General features: G+C 39.9%; 1 long non-coding RNA gene across 6 annotated transcripts; it reads left to right on the top strand.

Annotated features, from left to right (window-relative positions):
• Positions 1–2,966: 2,966 nt before the first annotated feature.
• LOC120234709 lies at positions 2,967–23,397 on the top strand. 6 transcript variants are annotated; one of them, XR_005529172.1, is made up of 7 exons: positions 2,967–3,088; positions 4,687–4,769; positions 6,828–6,944; positions 13,106–13,214; positions 13,390–13,403; positions 14,844–14,972; positions 15,070–15,410. It is a non-coding gene; the product is annotated as an uncharacterized LOC120234709 (long non-coding RNA). The 6 variants fall into 6 exon arrangements; XR_005529173.1 differs by lacking the exon at positions 13,390–13,403 and having other exon boundaries at positions 15,073–15,410; XR_005529171.1 differs by lacking the exon at positions 13,390–13,403.
• The last annotated feature ends 298 nt before the right edge of the window (positions 23,398–23,695 follow it).

The raw sequence follows: 23,695 nt of genomic DNA, 5'->3' as shown, positions 1-23,695 counted from the left end.
AGAAAGTAGGATAGCTAAAACCTTTCTGAAAAAGAATAAAATGGAAGGAGTCACTCTACCTGATTTCAAGACTTACTATATAGCTATAGTAATTAAGGTTGTGCGGTATTAGCAGAGAGATAGACACATAGATCAGGGGAACAATTTAGAGGACCCAGAAATAGCTCTGTACAAGTACAGCCAACTTACTTTTTATAAAGGTCAAATGCAATTCAGTAGAGGAAGGATAGTATTTCCGATAAATGGTGCGGGAGCAATTAGTATCCATAGGCAAAAACCAAAACAAAATGAAACTCAAAAAACAAAAAGGAAACTTGACTTAAACCTTAAACCTTATACAAAAATTAACTCAAATGAGTTAATATGTATATGTAAAATATAAAAACTATAAAAAGTTTTAAAAGATAATGTAGGAAAAATATTCAGGACCTAGGGCTGAAGGTCTTAGACATATCACCAAAAGCACTACTCATAAAAGAAAAAATGGTTAAGGTGGACTTGGTAAATTAAAACTTTGTTCTGTGAAAGTCCCTATTAAAAGCAAGCTACAGACTGGGAAGAACTATTTGCAAAACAACCAAGGTCTCATTCCTCTAATATCCAGAGAACACTTAAAAGTCAACCAGCAATCTGATTAGAAAGTGGGCAAAAGACATGCAGAGACATTTGACCAAAATGGCCATAAAAGTGGCAAATAAGCATATGAGTAGAATTCCAACATCACTAACCATTAGGGAAATGCAGCATAATAGTATACAATGAGATATTACCCCACATCTGTCAGAACAACTAAAATAAAAAATAGTGACAGTACAGTATTAATTTACTAGGGCTGCCATAACAAATACCACAGACCGGGGGGCTTAAATCAACTGCAAGTTATTTCTCACAGTTCTGAGCCCAGAAGTGCCAGAGGGAGGAGTTGGCATGGTTGATTTCATCCTGAGGCCTGTCTCCATGGCTTTTCGATGGCCGTCTTCTCCCCGGGCCTTCCCATGGTCTTCCCTCTGTGGTTGCCTGTGTCCAAATCAACTCCAGTCATATTGGATTCAAGCCCACCCCAATCTCATTAACCTTAATTAGCTCTCAAAAGACTGTATCTACAAATACAGTAACATTTTGATGTACTGGGGTTAGGACTTTAGCACATGAATCTGGGGGACAACATAGTTCAATCTATAACAAATACCAAGTGCTGAGGAGGCTGTAGAGAACCTGCGTCCCTTGCGCATCGCTGGTGGGGATCTAAAATCGTACAGCGACCTCTGGAAAATAGTTTGCCACTTTCTTAAAGAGCTAAACTAAACATACACTTAGAATATAACAGCATTTGCACTCTGGGGCTTTTATGCTAGAGAAATGAAAACTTAAACCTGCATGGAAGTGTGCACGTGATTTTTCATAGGAGCACGATTTGGAATAGCTCCAAACTGGAAACACCCAAACTGTCCTTCGATCGGTGAATAGTTGAACAATTTCTGGTTCATCCATACTGTAGAGGACTCAGCAATAAAAGTAAGCGAACTATTGATGCTTGCAGCAGTTGGGAGAGATTTTCAAAGGTCATGATGCTGAGTGAAAAAAAAGCCAGACTCAAGAAGTCACATACCCTGTGAGTCCACTTACATATCATTCTTAAAATGACAATATCATAGATGTGGGGAATCAGGTTGGTTTTGCCAGGGGTTAGGGAGGGGGAAAGGAAGGGATGAGTGTGACCCAAAAGGGTAACACAAAAAAGATCGCTGAGAGAATAGATTCATTCATTCTGCATCTTGATCATGTGGTTACATGAATCTACACATAATTTTGGGTTTTTTTATTTTTATTTTTTTAAATGTTTTATTTATTTCTAGGAGAGAGAGAGAGAGAGACAGCATGAGCAGGGGAGGGTCAGAGAGAGAGGGAGTCACAGACTGAAACAGGCTCCAGGCTCTGAGCTGGCAGTCAGCACAGAGCCCGACGCGGGGCCCGAACCCACGAACCGCGAGATCATGACCCAAGCGAAAGTCGGACGCTTAACCGACTAAGCCACCCAGGCGCCCCAATGTTTATTTATTTTTGAGAGAGAGAGAGAGAGGGAGTATGAGTGGGGCAGGGGTAGAGAGAGAGAGGGAGACACCGAATCTAAAGCAGGCTCCAGGCTCTGGGCTGTCAGCACAGAGGCTGAAATGGGGCTCAACCCACGAACCTGTGAGATCATGACATGAGGTGAAGTTGGACGCTGAACAATCTGAGCCACCCAGGGGCGCCTATACATTATTAACTAACACAAAACTACACACGCACATTACACCACGTCAGATCTCTGGTTCTGACATTATACTATGGTTATATAAAATGTTACTGTTGAAGGAGACGAGGTCAAGAATACATAGGACCTCTCTGCAGAGTAGTCGCCCTTTATCCACAGGGATATGTTCTAAGACCTCGGGGTGGATGCCTGAAACTGTCAACAGTACCAAATCCTGTATATACTATGACTCTTCCTTTACATACAGACCTGTGATAAAGTGTAATTTATAAATTAGGCATAGTAAAAGATTAATAATAACTAATAATAAAATGGCATCATTATACCGTAATAAAAGTCATGTGACTATGGTCTTTCTCAAAATATCTTATTATCTTATTGTAGTCTACTCCCTTGCCATCTAATGACAATGTCAGGTGATAAAATATCTCTGTGATGAGATCAAGTGAGGTGAACAATGTAGGCATGTGATGTAGCATTAGACCGATATTGACTTTGGGGGTGTGCATCTCTGGGTGGGCTAGGCTACTACTACTATTGACTGTTTTGTTTTCATTTTTGTTTTGCTTTGTTTTCTGTGGTTTTGTTTGTCTGTTTGTTTAGAGAGCGCAAGCAGGGAAGGGACAAAGGGAGAGAAAGAATCTTAACTATGCTCCACGCCCAGCATGGAGCCGACAGGGAGCTCCATCCCACAACCTTGAGAACATGATCTGAGCCATAATCAAGAATCTGAGGTTCAACCGACTGAGCCACCCAGGCACCCCTTACTGTTGACCTTCTGATGATACGTTAGAAGGAGGACCATCTCTGCTTCCAAACGGCATTTGACTGCAGGTAACTGAAAACATGGAAAGTGAAACTACAGATAAGGAGATACTACTGTGTAACCTTTGCAATTTCCTGTGAATGCATAATTATTTCCAAAAAAAAGATTTTAGGGGCGCCTGGGCGGCTCAGTAAGTTAAACATCTGACTTCAGCTCAGGTCATGATCTCATGGTTTATGGGTTGGAGCCTGTATTGGGCTCTGTGCTGACAGCTCAGCGCCTGGAGCCTGCTTCAGATTCTGCGTCTCTCACTGTCTCTCTCTGCCTTTCCCCCGTTCACGCTCTGTCTCTCAAAATTAAATAAACATTCATAAAATAGCAATATTTTCTATAAAGACAGTATCCAAAGGGACCAAGATTCGAGTAAGGAGGTGAGTAAGGCCACTCATGCAATTGTAAGGACTTCATTTAAATTTTTGACATTCTGTTAACCAATAGATTTTTTTTGCATTAAATTTGATCTTTTTAAAATGTTGCATTAAAATGTCTCTTATCTTGATGACTGAGTGTTTTGCTATCCCCTTAAATTGTGCCCTCAGGAAAAGTGTGTCCTTTGCCTCATCCCAGCCCCACCTCTGCGGCTCATCATGTGTTGCCAGACTGTCATTGCTGCTAATGACTGCTATGTAAAACACGAGCATTATTTTACAATGTTTTTAAATTTGACTACAAAAATACTGCATGCTCGTAAAAAATAAGAGTGTAAAGTAAAATGTAAAAGTCTCTCATATCTTTCTCCTCTCAATCCTGTTTCCACAAGTAGGCCTTGTTAATAATGTATCCTCCCAGATAGTTTTGATATAAATGCATGCAAAGTATACATGCTCTACATTTGGGGCGCCTGGGTGGCTCAGTCTGTTAAGTGTCCGACTTCGGCTCAGGTCGTGATCTCACGGTTTGTGGGTTCGAGCCCCGCAGTCGGGCTCCGTGCTGACAACTAGCTCAGAGCCTGGAGCCTATTTCGGATTCTGTGTCTCCCTCTCTCTCTGCCCCTCCCCAGCTCACGCTGTCTCTCTCTCTCAGAAATAAATAAAAATTTAAAAAAGTATATATGCTATTCATGAACTTTAAGAAACAAATGGGGTAGTATGCTACTACTCTTCTGGATTTGCTTCTCTTTTCAGTTAATGATATAACTAACACATTTCTATATGTTCCTATTCTAGCACATTCTATCTGAACTGCATGGAAATCCATGGCATAGCTATGTCAGAATTTGGTGAATCTCTTCCCTATTGAGAACATTCAGGTTATATCTGGCAGTATTGTTTCAAACAATGCTACGACAACAAAAATCCCTAAATATATTTTTGCATGCCTTTTTTTTTTATGTTTATTTATTTACTTTAGGAGAGAGACAGAGAAAGAGAGCTGGGGAGGGTCAGAGAGAGGGAGAGAAGTTATCTCAAGCAGCACAGAGCCCGATGCAGGGCTCGAACTCATGAACCATGAGATCGTGACCTGAGCCAAAATCTAGAGTCAGACACTTAACTGACTGAACCACCCATGCACACCAATTTTTACTTGTTTGTTTTTATTTGATGTTTTTATTAATATTGCCAAATTGCCATTACAATATATCATATATCTTTTCATCCTTCACCAGTATTTTGGGAGCATCTATTCGCCCTCTCCGTTACCAACACTGAATGCCTTCAATTTAAAACCTGTTTTTTGCTAATCTGAAAGGTAAGAAATGGAACATCATTGCTTTCTTTTGATACTCTTTTATTATCTTTTTACAGGTTTATTAGCCATTTACTGCTTTCCTATGACTTTTATGTTCTTATCCCTTGCCCATCTTTCTATTGGATCATTAATTTTCTCCATATGGATCAGTGTGAGCTCTCTGCATACTGAAGAGGTTAATCCCTCCTGTGTCATGTAGGATTCTTTCTGTCTCCTGTTTGTTTCTTTATTTTATCTTTGGAAGGTTTTCTGCTGTTGTTGATTTGTTTTTGTGGGCCGTTTCTTGCCGCATGGAAACTTCAGGATTAAAAAAACTATTTAAATAATCAATTTTATCCCTAATGGTTTTTTTAATGTGTCGGGTTTAGCACAGCCTTCCCCATATAAACTTTTTTTTTTTTTTTTAAGTTTACTCATGTTTTCTTCCAGGGCTTTTGTTCTTATGGCATTTTTGTTTTTGAGAGTTTACGCCATTGAATTTCCTTTTGAAAGAGATAATGTAGAGATTCAGACAACCTTTGTCAAAAGGCCTTCCATTTTTTGAAACATAGTTTATTGGATTGGCCATCTTACACCACTGTTTTTGAGAGGATAGCTTTACAATATAATCATGTTTATATATACTTCCAATCATTTATGAATTTCCAATTCTTCCCCAGTTTACGATTCTGCTTACTTAGTAGAATCTTTTCCATATCAGTTTATAGTATGCGAATCACTGGAATTTAACGAAAATTTAAATATTTGATAGGACTATTTCTTTGCTTTATTTCTTTTGATCTGCAGTTTTTTTCCCGACTCTTCTCTTGTTTGTTTTTCTAAATGAACATTAGAATAATTGCATCAAATTTTTAAAGACCCTGCATTCTGACTGGCATCACACTAAATTTATAAATTCACTTCAGGAGAATTCATATCTTTTAATATCTTTCTAATAATCTTCATATCTTTTTAGTTCCTAGGCAAAGAGAACACATGTCCATCAATGTGTTAAAGTCTTCTTAGGCACCAGGGTGGCTCAGCTGGCTGAGTATATGATTTCAGCTCAGGTCATGATCTTGTGGTTTGTGAGTTCAAGCCCCACATTGGGCTTCCTACTGTCAACGCAGAACCTGCTTAGGATCCTCTGTCCCTCTCTCCGTGCTCCTCCCCAGCTTTTGCTCTCAAATATAAATAAATAATGGGGCGCCTGGGTAGCTCAGTCGGTTAGGTGTTCGACTTCAGCTCAGGTCATGATCTCACAATTCATGGGTTCGAGCTCTGCATTGGGCTCTGTGCTGACAGCTCAGAGCCTGGAGCCTGCTTGGGATTCTGTCTCCCCCTCTCTCTTATGTCCCCTGCTCGTGCTCTGGTTCTCTCTGTCTCTCAAAAATAAATAAATAAATACATAAATACATAAATACATAAATGATTAGGGGAGCCTTGGTGGCTCAGTAGGTTAAGCATCTGACGTTGGCTCAGGTCATGATCTTACTGTTTGTGAGTTTGAGTCCTGTGTTGGGCTCTTTGCTGACAGCTCAGAGGGGGAACCTGTTTCAGATCTTGTCTCTCTCTCTCTCTCTCTCTCTCTGCCCCTCCCCCACTCATGCTCTGTCTCTCTTTGTCTCTCAAAAATGAACACAGATGTTTAAAAAATGAAAAATAAATAAATATTTAAAAAAATAAAGTCTTCTTGTACAAAATAATATTGCCTGGGCGCCTGGGTGGCTCAGTCGTTAAGCATCAGACTCTTGATTTCAACTCAGGTCATGATCTCATCATTTGTGAGTTCTAGCCCGATGTCAGCATAGTGACAGCATGGAGTTTGCTTACGATTCTCTCTCTCCCTCTCTCTCAGCCCCTGCCCTGCTCATGCTCACTCTCTCTCTCTCTCTCTCTCTGCCTCTCTCTATGTCTCTCTCTCAAAAGAAACAAACTTAAAAAAAATAATTTTTTAAAAAATATATATATTTAAAAATAATGATGATAGTGCATTATGTTGCATACCCCTGATTAAGAGCTTGGGGAGCGAGATGTTTTCTATAATTCTATAATTATTATTCACATTTATTTTACAAGGAACCTCATTCATTCAATCAACAATTATGAAGCACCTACTGCATGCACCGCACACCATGTTACATAATGAAAAGATAATGAAGCAATGAAGCAGTCTCAGCTCTGATGACTTATCAGGTAGCCATTTCTAATACTATTAATTATATGAGTAATTGCAGATTAATGCAGTGATTGTATGACAAAGGCAGTACAGTGTGCTATAGAATACAGAATCACAGAGTTGGAAGAGAAGCTTACTTTCTATGGGAGTTTTTGGGGACTTCCAAGCCATGACATGTCAAGTAGATAATTGAGGAAAAGTGAGCATTTGCCAATAGTGTGTTGTCCATTCATGTATCTACTAGAGTTGTGGTGTTGCTCAAAAAGATTGTTTTAGTTAAAAATAACAAAATAATGAATAGAATTCATTAAAATGCAATTTGTTAAAAATGAGATCTTACATATGAGCAGATTTTCATCAATATGAGTGAGTTCTTCAGATCGTAGAGAGATGAATTTTTAACCATTCTATGTGGTGCAAATACTTTCCACAACAGCTTTATTATTTTTCACGATAAAAAAACCCAAAAATTGAAGACTGTTGAATCTATCATTTCCCGTTTAATTTTTCCTATTGTTTCAGTCTTTCAAAAGCTACCATTTCTGCAAAGATCTTGTAAATGGGGTCTCATTGTGGCCACCACGTTTTAATAATCACATGGAATTGCTGAATAGCATCCAAAAATGATGAGAAATGAAAAGTAGTTTTCTGTTTTTTCCCAAGTAAAAATTTAAATAGAACAGACCAAAAAGAGAACTTGTGCATTGTCTCCAAGAATAATACAGAGGTTGTGAGCAATGATTTTCCATGTCCAATAATTTTGTTTGAGAGAAAATGAGTTTACAGTGATATAGATACATTTTGGATGAACACAAGGCAGAATTTACCTGCTAGAACAATGAAATAAAATCCCAAACAAGATGAGGACCTTCATTTTCATAGGTTTTTCCCAAGATAATGAAAATCATTTATACCAATGATTTACAAGCTGGAGTTCTTACTTGGAGAAGCTTGGGGAAGGTAAGGGAAAGGTGGGGGGTTACCAGAAGGCCAGGAGCATGTCCCTCTATCAGTTTGTACATAAAGATCTAGAAAAACTGGTTTATCTAGTTGATAGATGGGTGTTGACTGGTGGGATGCTGATTCAACTGATAGCTCAAAGTCTCTTCTCAATATTGTCTCATTTTAGTAGTTAAAGATCAAGTCACATTCTTTTTTTAAAAATATTTTTTAATGTTTTATTTATTTTTGAGAGAGAGAGAGAGAGAATAAGAGTGGGGGAGGGACTGAGAGAGAGGGAGACACAGAATCTGGGGGTGCCTGGGTGGCTCAGTCAGTTAAGTGTCCGACTTCGGCTCAGGTCATGATCTCATGGTTCATGGATTCAAGCCCCACATAGGGCTCTGTGCTGACAGCTAGCTCAGAACCTGGAGACTGTTTTGAATTCTGTGTCTCCCTCTCTCTCTGACCCTCCCCTGTTCACACTGTCTCTCTATCTCTCTCTTTCTCTCTCTCTCTCAGAAATAAATAAAACATTAAAAAAGAAAAAAGAATCTGAAGCAGGCTCCAAGGTCTGAGCTGTCAGCGCAGAGCCCGACATGAGGCCCAAACCCATGAACCACGAGATCATGACCAGAGCCAAAGTTGGACACTTCACCAACTGAGCCACCCAGGCACCCTAATCAAGTCACATCCTTTAAAAATAGTAATTTTGGTCACAGCTTTGTGATTTTTATGATCTGTATTAATTCCTGTTTGGCTCACAGTCCCCTCAAATCCAACAGAGTCATGAAATTACATAAAAGCAAAGAATCAAAAGCATTGAGAATATAATTTTTTTTAAACAAAGGACCAAAAAGTATGTTTTTCTGTGGTTTAGAAATGCTACGCTGGTGGGAAAGTTAGATATAAATAGTTTAGCACATTCCCAAACTCTCAAATTAACCAAATTTCTTTTTGAAGGGCAGGCATATTCAGCATATAAATCAATGGTCAAAATCTGGTCTTTAGTGATATTGAAAACAGACATAAAGATGTATATTTTACATTTTGAAAAGTCTTTAATTGACTCGTAGAGCCATGGCAAAAGGAGATTGAGAAGTTTTTCCAGCTGCATAAGATTTTCAATGAGTTCCCTAAGGTTGTGGATGAGTATCTTTAATTTTAAGATTGAGCTGATTAGTAGGAAGGAGATGTGGTGTCAGGCATTAGAACCTCATTTTTATTATCTAGCATTTATGCAATTCATTTCCTCTCTGAGTTGAAAAAAATACTTTATAAGATCTGGTTAATGACAGCAATGTTACATTTCAGGGGCTGGAGCAGGAGGTACTAGAAGACTCCCGCTGGTGGCCAAGCCAGGCCTCACAAGGCTTTACATTGTGTTGGTGGGTCACCAGTAACTCACGTCTATCACATTTACTCAGACTCGGAGAGACTGACTCATCCTAACAAACTACCAATTCTCTGAGGTCAAGGATGGAGGGAGGGAGCACACATATCTGCCTTTCCTTCCTCACCAAATTCTATGAAGTCACTGTAGAGGGACTTGTAAGAAGAATAAATCTATAGCCATGTGGGGAAATAATAGGAAGCTTCCTTAATGAGCCACAAATTTGGAATTATTTCTAGAAGGAAAAAAGCAAAAGAAGCTATATTTTTAAAATTTTTTAAAAGTTTACTTATTTTGAGAGAGAGAGAGAGAGAGATAGTGCAAGTGGAGATGGGGCAGAGAGACAGAGAGAGAATTCCAAACATGCTCTGTACCACCAGCACAGAGCTCAAGGGAGGCTCAAACCCATGACTTGTCAGATCATGACCTGAGCCAAAGTCAGATGCTTAACCACTGAGCCACCCAAATGCCCCAAAAGGAGTTATATTTAAAATAAAATAAATCCAGTAGAATATCACAGTTCAAAACACATGCAGGATAGGAACTGGAGCATTAGGAGGACTGGTTTTGGGGAGTTTTATGCTCAGAGCTAATGCAAATCACTAATTCATTCTTCTATTCACCAATTACAAGTTAAGTATCTGTTATGTGCCAAGCACTGTTCTAGGCATTTGGGTCCATCAGTGAACAAAACAAGATTCTTGTCCTCTTGGAGCGTATGTTCTAGTGGGATGACACAGACAATAAAAGATAAACCTAACAAATATTTCAGCATGCCAGGTAAGGATGAACTCCATGGAAATGAAAAAGTTGATGGAGGCAAACATATTGAATAAGGTGGTCAGGGTAGACCTCTTTGAGAAGGACTAGAGAGTTAGCCAAGAAGCTATCTAGGGGAAGGGCATTCAAAGCAGAGGGAACAGTGAGTGTGAAGGCCCCAGGATGGGAGTGGTGTGCTTGTCATGGTCTAAGACCTTCAAGGAAGCTGAATGTCTAAGGAGAGTAAGTAAGGAGGAGAGTAGAAAAAGATCAAGTTGAGATGTCACAGGCAGCTGGATTGTGCACCCTTTTTATGGACCTTGCGTTTTAATCTAAATAAAATGGGAGCAGTGTCAGGTAGAAGAGTATAGGGGAGGAAGAGAATTCTTTTTTAAAAGTTTATTTATTTATTTTGAGAGAAAGAGAGTGTGCAAGCAAGTGTGAGTGAGCAAGGGGAGGGGCAAAGAGAGAGGGAGCGAGAGAATCCCAAGCAGGCTCCACACTGTCAGCGTGGAGTCTTATGTAGGGCTCAAACTATGAACACTGAGATCATGACCTGAATGAAAATCAAGAGTTGGACACAACCAACTGAGCCACTCAGATGCCCTGTTTCTGAATACATTTTGAAGGTATAACAGGATTTCCTGATGCATTGGGTGTAGATTGCGGGAGAAAGAGAAAAGTTATCAATGATCCACATTTTCTGGCTGGAGCTGCTGGTTGGATGAGATTGACCTCAACTGAGATGGGGATAACTACAGGTAGAGAAGGCTATGTGGAATCTGAGAAAGGAAAAGGTGGTCATGAGTTCCATTTTGAAAGTGTTGAATTTGAGATATCAATTAGACATTGAAGTGGAGACGGCAATAGGCAGTTCTCCAGCATCTGGAGTATGGAAGCGAGGTCTGGGCTGGAGAGATCTATGTTGAGGTCGTTGGCATGTTTAAAGCCATGAGAGTGAATAAGATCACTACATGGGACAGTATAGATACGGAAGAGAAAAATGACATTAATTGATTGAAGGAGAAAAAAACTGATGATCTCAACAGATGCCACAAAAGATTCAATAAGCTTTATTTTTTTTTAAAAAAATGTTTAATGTTTTATTTATTCTGAGAGAGAAAGAAAGACAGCGTGAGCAGGGGAAGGTCAGAGAAGGGGAGACACAGAATCTGAAACAGGCTCCCGGCTCTGAGCTAGCTGTCAGCACAGAGCCCAATGCAGGGCTCGAGCCCACAAACCATGAGATCATGACCTGAGCTGATGTCAGACGCTTAACCGACTGAGCCACCCCGGTGACCCAAATTTAATAAGCTTTAAACCCTCATTCCTGATTAAGAAAACAATGGTAACAACAAAAACCTCAGCAGGCTAAAAATATAAAGAAACTTTATTTAAAGGGAAAAAGAAGACCTCAATATATATGGTGGTGAATGAATAGTATAGTATTCTCTAGGTGGAAGCCCCAATATATATATAGCTTCTCTTTGTTTTCTCTGCTTGATATTTCTCAAGTTACAAAGCAAGACAGCCAATTGTAACAAGTAAAATAGTACAGTGATATATAAAGAATAAGTGAATCACCATTTCATCCCCATCTCAATCCCCTTTGAGGTAACAAATGTTAACAACCTGGCATTTATCCCTTTACATCTTTTTCATGGCTCATTCACTATTACAAGCTTTTGTACAGCCCACAGTTTTAAAGGTTTGCCTACAAGCACTTTGTTTTGACAAAACTGAAGCATACCATACACATTACAAGCTTTTTAAAATTTAACAACATTTCATGGACACCCCGCAAATATGTAGATATAGATCCAACTTTAGTTTTTTTCCCTTAATATATGTATATGCACACATATACACTATACACATATGTATACATAATGTATATACACATTAATGTTTGTGTACAGATAGATAGAGATAGATAAATAGATAGATAGGTAGATAGATAGATAGATAGATAGATAGATAGATAGATAGATCTAGATCTAAAGCTAGTTTTAAAAAAATTAGGGGCCACCTAGGTAGCTCAGTCGGTTAAGTGTCAGACTTCAGCTCTAGTGGCTCGTGAGTTGGAGCTTGGTGAGTTCGAGCTCTATGCTGACAGCTCAGAGCCTGGAACCTACTTCAGACCCTGCTTCAGATTCCCTGTCTTTATGCCCTTCCCTCGCTCGCACTCTGTCTTTCCCTCTCTCAAAAATAAATATTTTTAAAAAATTAAATTAAAATTTAAAGATGCCTGGGTGGCTCAGTTGGTTAAGCACCTGGCTCTTCATTTCTGCTCAGGTCATGATATCACACTTTGTGAGCTCGAGCCCTGTGTGGGGTTCTCTCCCCTCTCTATCTGCTCCTCCCCCCAGCTATCCTGTGTGTGCCTACGCGCCTGAGCATGACTGTGTTCTCTCTCTCTCTCTCTCTCAAAATAACTAAACTTAAAAACAATGTAGATCAGCTCTTTTTTTTCTTTTATCCTTCTTACATCTACCCAAATCTCATCCCATTACCCTCCACCTGGCATAAACCCTGCTAACAACTCTATGTAGAACATTCCATGCTTTGGGGCTCCTGGGTGGCTCAGTTGGTTAAGCAGCCGACTTAGGCTCAGGTCATGATCTCAAAGTTCGTTAGTTCGAGCCCTGCGTCAGGCTCTGTGCTGATAGCCTAGAGCCTGCTTCAGATTCTTTGTCTTCTTCTCTCTCTGCCCTTCCCCTGCCCACACTTTGTCTCTCTGTCTTTCAAAAATAAACTTAAAAAAAAAAAAAGAATGTTCCATGCTTTTCCCCCAGGCTCATGAAATCATCAACAGCGAAGTTTGCGTGCAAATATACGCATTTACTCATAAACACACATTTATATGTATATACTAGTCATCCCTAGGAGCCGTATGGTACACAATTCTCAGCATCTTGCCTTTCTCTCTCAGTATCTTGTAGAAAGCCTTCTAATTCAGAGGGAGAAGTTGTTCTTATACCATCTTAGTAACTACATAGTATTTTGTGATACAGGTACACACAGTTTATTCCACTATTTCCTTATAGGTGCTCAAAATATCCATTTTGATATCCACTTTGTTTTTAGGTTTTTGGCACTATAATTCTGCAGTGCACAGTTTTACAAAGAGCCTTCTGTACTGGTTCTTTTATTTCTACTAGCTACATTCACAGGAGTGCAATACATGGATCAAAGGGTATGTGGATTCTTTATTTTTATAGATGCTGCTAGATAGTCTTTTCTCAAAAGGCAATAACAATTCACATTTTCACAAGCAATGCATGAGATTGCAATAGATAATATCACTCTTTTTAACTTTTTGCCAGTCTGGTGGGTGTAGAGTAATGTCTCATTATTATTTTAATTTTCAGTTCCTCAACTGCTGGTGAGTTTGGCTGTCTTTTCATATGTTTATTAGCCATTTGGATTTGCTTTTCTGTAAATTGTCTGTTTATACCTTTTGCCCTTTTTAGAAATTGGAAGGGTTTATCTTTTTCTTATCACTTTAGAAGAATTCCTCTCATTTAAGAAATATTAACCCTATATCTGTTACCGGCATTGCACTTATTATTCTAAATGCATATTTTGACTCTTAATTTTGTTTATGGTATCTTTCACCATATAAAAGTTTAACTTTTATATATTATAAAATATATATATATAATTTATATATTATTATATAATTATGTATTATATATAAGTTTAACTTTTATATAATCAAATGTTTATCTTTTATACTTTCCATGTTTCTGATTTTAGTTAAAAGGTGTTCTCTGTCCCCTAGATTTGCATGTAGTCACTAAATGTTCTTATAAGATTTATTGTTTACACTTAAGTTGTTAATCCACTTGAAATTTATTTTTGGGCTTGTGAAATTGGGATACAAGTTCATTTTGTTCTAGATGAACAGCGAGTTATGCCAGCACTGTTTATTAAATAAACCATTCTTTCCCATAGAATTGAAATACTACCTTTGTCACATATTAAATTAAGATATATATTGAGATCTATTTTTGGATCCACTCTTGTGTTCCACTGATTTGTCTACTCTTATGCCAATACCAGGTCTGTTGTATTACAGTGATTTTTACTGTAGTGGCTTTCAGTTGAAGACAATTCTCTCTTTATTTATCTTCTTCATAGTTTTCTTTGCTATTCAGGCATTTATATTTCCCTATGGATTTCAATATAATTTTCTCCAACTCCCTCCACCCTTCAAAAGGATATTGAGATAATAAATGGAATTGTGTTATGTCTATTGAGGGGAAAAACTGATATTTTTAAAATCTGTAACAAATTCAGTATTTCTTTAAAGAAATAGTACTATCACATCTTAAAAATTAAAACTTTCTTGATGGAATTAAATATCTAGTCACTGTTTAAATTTCTCCACTTATCTCATGATTATTTACTTTGCTTGTTGGATTCAGGATCAAAATAAACCCATAAATTGTGTTGGGGGCAATTGGTTTTTAATTATTTTACGTCTGTAGACTCTCCCCCTGTCACATTTATTCCTGCGACTTATTGAAGAAAATAAACTGTCTAGTAGCATCTTCCTATGCCAAATTTTGATCATTGCACCTCTGTGGTGCCATTTAATGTATTCCTCTGTCTCCTGTAGTTTCTGTGTGTTAGCGGCTAGATTTTAGAAGTTTGATCAGACGCAGGTTCAATTTTCTGGCAAATTCTCTGCATAGAAGACACAGGGTGTCTGAGTACCTCTTTTTGCTGCTTAGCACTCCGCTCTCCACTGAGTTGTTAGGGGTCTCCCAGGGGTGATATTTTAATTCCATCATTCCTTCTTTATTGTTAACTAGAGCAGCTCTAGAAGTTTCTTCTACAAAGATGCCGTGTCCTTTACAACCACCTGGGTACCTGGAGTACAGGTAATGTAGGAAAACAAGATAAAGGATTGATTCCAGAAGAGCCGGTTTCCTGGAATCCTCCAAAGGTGACCACTGAGTTTTGTCCAGTTTGTGTCTTTTGTTAAGAACCAGTGGGCCTAAAATATTGATGGGTTTCAATTATAGTTATTAATTTTGTTTCAGCAGCCTCTGGGAGCCTCTTCAGGCTGTCTGGTGTGTCCTTTGCACACAGCGAAGGGAATCTTTGTGGTCATATCAGAGGAAAGGAAGCTCAGATGCAGGAGGCCTGGACCTGTCCTGGCTGTAGCCCCAGGGACACTGCTGCCTTCTAGGGAAAATGAAGTGGGACCACCATCTGGGCACTTGGCATTATCGGCTTAGTCACTGTTTCTGGACTTTTTCAGTAGGCAGAGTAGAAAATGGTGTTTATTTATCAGATTACACGTGTCATAAGTTTATATTAATAGTTTTTGTTTTGAGAGAGAGAGAGAGGGTGCAAGTGAGCGAGGGCAGAGAGAGAGAGAGAGAGAATCCTACAAAGGGCAGAAAGAGAGAGAAGAATGGGGTGCCTGAGAGGCTCAGTCGGTTAAGCATCTGACTTAGTCTCAGGTCATCACCTCACAAGTTGTGGGTTCAAGCCTTACGTTGAAGAGCCTAAGTAACATCATTTTGAAATTAGGGCCTCCATTAAGAGCAACCTCGGGCTGCATGTAGCCCCAGATTGCTCAAGGCTAAAGCCATCCTCGGACCGCCCTCAGATCAGCTAATCAAAAAACATTCCTGTGGTCTGAGTCAAGGCTGGGAACTGCAGATAGTTACTTTATATAAAACTAGCCAATTTCTCACCGCTTGCCTGAACCCCACATAGGCCCTTTGAACTCACCTCATAATTGGTCATTTTCAAAGGATTCTCAAAAGTCATGATTGGGTCCCACCAAAAGTAATGAACACCTCACAGATACTGAATGGTCAAAGCTGTTACCATGGGTGCTGTACAATTGTAATTGGTGCTTATGTGATGATGCTGTATGTACAACGTGTGCACTGTGACATCCCCATCTCTTACCCCTTAAAAACCCTGCTCACTACTGTTCTTGGCTTCACCTTGTTGCCTCTACACCGGTAGGCCGGTGAGCCCCTGCTCGAGCTTGTAATAAAGACCCTTTTGTACTTGCATCAGTGTCGGCTCCTTGGTGGTCTCTGGGGACTCGCGAATTGGGCACAACAATGTTAGGCTCTGTGCTGACAGCTCAGCCTGGAGCCTGCTTTGGATTCTGTGTCTCCTTCTCTGCCCCTTCCCTGCTCACTCTCTGTGTCTCTCTCTTTCTATCTCAAAAATAAATAAGCATTAAAAAAAATTTTTTTAAGACAGAGAGAGGGAGAGAAGCAGCGCTCACCCAAAGTGGGTCTTGAACTTACACACCGTGATATCATGACCTGAGCCAAAGTCAGATGCCTAACTGACTGAGCCACCCAGCTACCCTACTAATAGCTGCAATTCAATTAAAGACTCCAGCCTTTTTACTTAACTAATTGATCTTTCCTTTTGGCCACACTAAAAAATTTTGGTTGTTGACAATCCCAGTAGAATTAGTTTACTTGACGCCACTCTGCACGCACTACAAGCTCAAAATAACCATCTCCACATTACCTCCAAAACATGAGATTTCTGAGAGCAGCTGAAGATAAATTTTGCAATTCTTTTCTTGCCCCTAGGGCATATCTCACTAGGGATGGGCTATCAAATTACTGTGCTTTAAAAATCACTTTATGTAGGTTCTCTCTGTATAGTTATGCCACCATCCTGATTTCAGTTGAGTTGGGTTCATTTGGTTACTTTCAGTTTTCAGAGACTGCTTGTTAAAAATTTAAATTGGATGTGCAACTATGTAATAGATACATGGTTTTAAAGTAAAATCTAAAAGCAAGACGTATTCAGAAAAGTCCAGCTTCTGTGCCTGCTTATTCACTACTTCCCCTAACAGGAAGTCATCTAAAACTGCTGTGATGGCTAATTAACTTTCCAATTTTAAATGTAAGTAGATTTATGCACCTGTGTATATATACTAGTATGTGTATATGTGTGTTGTGTATCTCCCCTTTCTTAAATGGTAGAGAGCTGTATATACTTCTCTCTAACTTTTTTCATTTAACAATCTATCTAAGGAGAGACCACGCTTTCTCCCTAATGTTGAGAATTTTAATGTTTTCATCCAGTGGAGTTCCCACTCTTTCTAGCTTCTCAGCCTTGAATTGGCCAGAGCCCTCAATTGGGTTTTCAAATGCACCCTTCAATCATATCATGCATCCTCCTTCTGTAGTCTGTCGACAGCATCCAGCAGGTTAGATATGTTATTTTATGATGTTATCTTTTCCCATCCAAGGGCAAGGTATATGTAAATGTAAGGGTATCAGTTATATCTCATATTTATACATAAATTTAATTCAATCCCAAGTCAAATCTTAACTGGACTTTTTTGTTGTTCTTTTTTATTTATTTTGGGGGCGGTGAGTGAGCACAAGTGGTGGGGGGCAAAGATAGAGGGCAAGAGAGAATCCCAAGCAGGCCTCATGCCCAGTGCAGAGCCCTATTCAGGGTGTGGTCTCATGAACGGTGAGATCATGACCTGAGATGAAATCCAGAGTTGGATGCTCAACTGACTGAGCCACCCAGGTGCTCCTTAGCAGGACTTTTTAAGGGAGCTTAGTAAGCCAGTTATACATTCATAGGAAAGACAAAGAGACCCAAATGGCCATGAGTGTTTTGAAAAGAAGAAAAATGAGAAAAGATTTTCCCTGCCAGATATTGGAGCATGTGCTGAGAGGCTACAGTGTAGACTTAGTTTACTAACATCTGCTCTTGGCCATAACGAAACAACCAGCATCCAGATTTAACTTCCTCCCAACACAATGAAATTACTAGACAAAATATATAAAAGAACAGTTTCAGGCATTGGTCAACAGGCAGCACAGAGAAGGAAAACAAGGTGAACCATATGATTGCCCAAGCCTCCTGCCGACAGAGAATTTCTCAGCTGCAGTTCAGGGAGGAGCATCCAACAAGAGTGACCACTGACCTGAGCACAGAGTCAGTGTCTGAAGAGGTCAAGGCAGCTAGAATGTGTGGGGCACACCAGAGAGGAAAGAGCTGCATGGAGAGAGCTCTGAAGACGTGCAGAAGGTTTCCTTTGAGTGTCTCTGCCTAGCACTTATCAGTACATGTGTATCTTAGTATCTTTTGCTGTGACAAAATACCATAGGCTTGGTGGCTTAAACAATGAACATTTATTCTGCATAGTTCTGGAGGCTGGAAGTCCAAGATCAGAGTACCTGGTCAAGTTCTTGGTGAGGGGACCCTCTTCTTGATCATACCCGTATGTGGTCTTCCTTGGTGCTGCTTGTAGATAGAAGAGAGATCCTGTATTTCCTCCTCTTTTTAAAAAGGTGTTAATCCCATCGTGTGAGCTGTCCACGCCCCCATGATCTCATCTAACCCTAATTACCTCCCAAAGACCTCACCTTCAAATGCCATCTTGTTGAGTTTAAGGTTTCAGTGTATGGATTTGGGGGATTCAAACATCCATGCCACAGCGATGTATATGAGAAAACCACATATAAGTGAGAGAAAGACCACCAGAAAGGATCAGGCAAAACAATCCCCACAACTAGCTTTAGGGTAAAGACAAGCTTTGAAAGGATCAGGTTCTTTCCCAATATCTTCCCTGAGCCCTAAAACAAAGCCCAAAAATATTTAAAGGGACAAAAAAATACCCTGTGTTGAGCAAGACAAAATTCATATTATTTGCATCCAATGAAATTTACCAGACATGCAAAAAGCCAGAATAGTATAACTCATAATGATGAGGGGAAAAAAAAAATCAATAAAATGGACCCAGAAATAATACAGATGATGAAACTAGTAGGCATTGGCATTAAAAGAATAATCTCAAGTTTAAGAAGGTGGAGGAAGGCAGGAATGTGTGGAGAAGAAGCACAGAAGATATGGGAGAGACCCACATGAAATTTCGAGTGACTGAGGTTTTGAAGACTGAGTCATTCAGTGAATTGGCCTTTGGTGAATTGGTTTTTAGAAAATTGGCTTTTCGAAAACTGACCACGAACTATAGCTCAGACCTGTGACTGACAGTGGGCTAATATCTCTTCACTCTTGGAATGGAAGTAGCACAGCTGGGTATCTGTAGGCATTCCTCTTCTTGTTGGAGAAATGTGGACAAGAGCAGTGTGGGTGTTCTTCTTGGCAACTTACACCAAGGAGGAGGAGTGGAGAAAGAGAATGGACTCCCTTTTTAGGCATGCAGATCCAAGAGAACAAGAACCAAAATCCTGGGTCACACAGAGACTCCTTAATCCCACCCAATTGAGAAAATGGACTAGTGGAGATCAGGCTCTCGCTGGGTGGGTGGAAATGGTGAAATCTTCCTCCTTGGTACTTCCCCATGAGGAAGATTGCTTGAAACGTGTGTAAAGCTGGGGGTGGAAGGAGAAACATTCCCAATACACTGAGTAAGTTCCAAGCATTGTGCTGTGGATTCAGCTTCTGGGGATGTGGCTGCTGTTCTTAAGTTTCTCAGTCTGGTGGGCTTGATTCCTTATTTTCTTTTCCTTCCTGTTTTCTTTATAGGCTTCCATTCATTTTACTTGCCTCTTAAAGAATTCAGTACCTGTATGGGGCAGATTACAAGGTGCTGCCCTGAGCTTTCTACTGCTCTGTTTATAAAGTTGACATGAGAAGGGGAGACACTGCTATTAACTACTAGGTCCTAGAGCAGGGTATCCCTTAGACTCAGGGAACCAGGGCTCAAGCCCTGAATGGCCCAGATTTCATGACCATTCTCATGACCCCGTGAGTTCTGGGCCACTCAGGGCTCCACGGGGGGGTCTTCTCGAGCCAGTGTTCACCCACTTGTCCAGTTGTCTAGAGGGCCAAGGGAATGTGTCTATTTGGAGTCCCTATCCCTGGGAACCTGGACAGGAGCCATAACAATGGGGCTGGGATGTCCATGAAGGGAAGGGAGAGAAAGTGTGCGTGCCACAGGTCAGGAGCATTTATTTGTACCCTCGACCCAGACCCCTTAAATGTTGGCAGTAGACCTGTTTGCCAATGCTGAAGTGGTCTGATTTCTTGCTGGTGGAGCCCAATATTATTTTTCACCAGCCTGTACACTTTCTCTGGGGACTGGATGCTGTATCAGAACTCATGGCTTTACCTATCACTCTGTATCACGTATTTTCATCTCTCATTGACTCAACCCCTTTGTCTGGGCTTTCATCCCCAACACTTTTCAGAAACAGCTCACATAAAGGCCATTAATGGATTCCATCATTCCAAATCCAGTCGTCAGAGGTCTGCGCCATCTTATTTCAGTGTTCATTTTCTATTGTCACTGAAACACATTATTACACACTTAGCAACTTAAAGCCACAGAACTTATCTTATAGTTCTATGTGACAGAAGTTTGACAGGGGACTCACCAGGCTAGAATAAAGGTGTCAGCAGGACTCCATTCCTTTCTGGAGGCTCTAGGGAAGAATATGCTCCTTTGTTTATTTAGATTTATTTGCAGAGTTCAGTTTCTTGTGGTCATAGGATTGTTTTCTTTGCAGGCTCTCAGCGAAGGATTGTTCTCAGTTTCTGGAGGTCACATTCATTCCTTCGCTCACTGCCCCCTTCCTCCATCTCCAAAGCCAACAACAGAGGGTTGGCTCCCTCCCACGCTTTGAATCTCTCCTTCCTCTTCTTTCATCACATCAATCTGACTGACTGTCTTACCTTCCTTTTCCATTTTTAAAGCCCATTTGATTATACTGGCATTGCCAGCATAACCCAGGATAATCTCCCCATCTTAAAGTCTGTGAGCTTAATTTCATCGGCAAAGTATCTTTTTGCCACATCATGTAATGGATATAGGGGAAACATCCAGAGAATGAAGATCACGGAGCAAAAGTCTTGCCTACCTCACTGGGCTTCCTAGAAACATTGAAGGTTTTCTTCATGATATGTTTACTTTTCTTATTTTAAGGGGCCTGGTTTTGATGATTGGTTCTTCTCCATTGCCTTCCTTGGCAGATGAAAGGACACTAGGATGATGCCAGGGCCTGGTTCTTATTCATGGAGGAAGTGATCTCACCTAGTTCCATGTTTTCAAATAGAATCTCTATGCTGATGATGCCTAAGTTTATATCCCCAGCCCTAAACTTTAGTCATAGGTTTAGCTGCCTCCCTGATATCTCCACAGAACGATAAGCATCTCAAACTCAGCACAACCAAAATAGAACACTTAAATTTTTTTTATGTTTATTAATTTGTTTTTGAGAGGGAGAAAGAGTGTGAGTGGGGCAAGGGCAGAGAGAGAGGGAGACAAAGAATTCCAAGCAGGCTCTATGCTGTCAGTGCAGAGCCCAACGTGGGGCATGAACCCATGAACCATGAGGTCATGACTTGAGCCGAAATCAAGAGTCAGATACTCAACTGACTGAGCCAGCCCGGTGCCCCTCAAAATAGAACTCTTTATTCATCCCCTCCAACCCCCCCCCACCACAATCCTGCCCACCTTAGTCTTAATAAACAGTTCCACCATAAACCCAGTTGATCAGATGTCTTATATTCTTCTCCTTTCTTTCTCCTTTCTCAACTTTCTGTTGAGACAACCCACTAGCATGTCCTGTTGGCTCTGCTTCAAAAATAGATCCCAAATCCAATTATGTCTTGACTGTTTTGTTGTCATCTGGGTTTAGTCACTATCACTTCTCACCTGGGTTACTTTAGAAGCTACAGTATGAGTCTCTCTGCTCCCGTTTTTAAATTTTTTCCCCATAGTTGATTCTCCAATGGCAAATGGTAGCTAAAGTGACTTATTAAAAAATAAAACAGAAATATTGCTGCCTTGTTTAAAATCATCCAGTGGATTTCCACTGAGGCTGGAATACATCCAAACTCCTCACAATGACCCATGGGCCCTACACAATCTGGTCCCTGCTTAGCTCAGTGACCTCATCTCAGCCCACTCCCTCTTGTTCACCACCTCCATCCACGCTGGTCTTTTCCTATTGTTAACACACTCATACTAATTTCCTTCCTTACACTTCCGTGCCTGGAATATTCTTTTCCAGTTCTTAAAAAGGCTGGGTCCCTCTTGCTTTGGTGAATGGAACTTCTAAGAGAAGCCTTTCCTAGCTACCTTCTCAATATATTCCCTCCTTCTTGTAGCACTTTCTGTCATTCTCTATCATACTATCCTGTATTATTTTCCTCACAATACTCTTCAATATCTAAAATTCTCCTATTAATTTATTGCTTATTGTTTATTATTTTCCACTGGAATATAAGTGTCACAAGACCAGGAATCTTTTCTATTTTGTTCATCACTATAGCCTTAGCATCTAGAACAGTTCTTGACATACAATTGGCACCAAGTAAATATATGAATGAATGAATGTAAATATGAAACTTTCAAGCTTTCTGACATGTTATTTCGAATGTGTTTGGAAGTTTTTCATATTGAAAATAAAGAAACCAACTCTAATACCTTAAATTGGGTTTCTTGGGAAACAAATTCTGATATTGATATTAGCATACAGGAAGTGTATGAGGGAGAGCTCCAGGGATCAAAACAAGTGAAAGGGAAGGGAAGAGAGTAGGATTGGACAGAGAAAAAAGTGTGTCTGTGATAGTCCCCCAAAAGGCTGAAGTCAATCCCACTGGGAACTCCAAAGCTAGGACAGCTCTTGAAATTGGGTCCAGATCACAGTGGGTGGGACCAAGATTTTTATTCCCATAATGTTAGGTCACTAGACACTGGCTACCCATCAGCATTGCAATAGGTCTCAATGCTGCAATGAATCTTCATTGCCTCCTTCCTCTACTGTCCATCTATTTTACCCTCACTCTCAGGCAGCATCTTTGGTGATCCTGATGATTTACCTGGTAATAAAACTCAGACCTTCAAATCTTAAGGGTCTGAGGCCCTGGTGACTATGCCATTCTCAGTCTATATATAGCTACTACATTTGTATATTTATCATCAAAATTAGAAAACAGAGTATCAAGAGATGCTCAAATGAATCACCTGAGTTGAAAACATATTCTTTTTTTTATGCAACAGCAGCCTTATCTCCTTCTGGTGAACAAAGCCAATTATTTCTGCCAGGATGGTGATTCTTCTTCCTGCCTTCTAGTCCCTTGGCATGAAGAGCTTAGAGAGCACAGTTGACTGTCATGGTGGAAGTATTACTTTTTACGAACCAGGAACCTTAACTATTCAGAATCCAGAATTTCAGGAGTGGAAAGTACACATTCCCAAAATGAATAATTAAAAGTGAAGGAAAGTGGGGATACTCTTTCTCCCAACTTCTGATTCCCAGACCTATGTATTCGACCTACTGGGGAAACAGTACCATATAAAAGTCATTTATTTAGTGTGGTTTTTGTTTGTTCATTTTGTTTCTTTGTTTTTTAGAGAAAGACAAAGAGAGACAGAGCACAGAAGAGGAAGAAGAAGAAGAAGAAGAAGAAGAAGAAGAAGAAGAAGAAGAAGAAGAAGAAGAAGAAGAAGAAAGAAAGGGAGAGAAAGAAAGAAAGGAAGGAAGAAAGAAAGAAGGAAGGAAGGAAGGAAGGAAGAAAGAAAGTAGGAAGAAGAAAGGAAGAAAGAAAGAATGAAAGAAGGAAGGAAGAAAGAAAGAAGAGAAAAAAACAGAGAGAGAGAGAGAGAGAGAGAGAGAGAGAATCCCAACAAGCAGGATCCAAACTCAATGCAGAGTCAAAATTAAGAGTAGGATGCCCAACTGACTG

The sequence above is a fragment of the Hyaena hyaena genome, unplaced genomic scaffold (genome assembly GCF_003009895.1).
Source record: "Hyaena hyaena isolate Hyena2069 unplaced genomic scaffold, ASM300989v1 scaffold_114, whole genome shotgun sequence".
Taxonomy (NCBI): domain Eukaryota; kingdom Metazoa; phylum Chordata; class Mammalia; order Carnivora; family Hyaenidae; genus Hyaena; species Hyaena hyaena.
The sequence above is the reverse complement of the archived record's forward strand: the minus strand, read 5'-3'. Positions and strand labels throughout refer to the sequence as shown.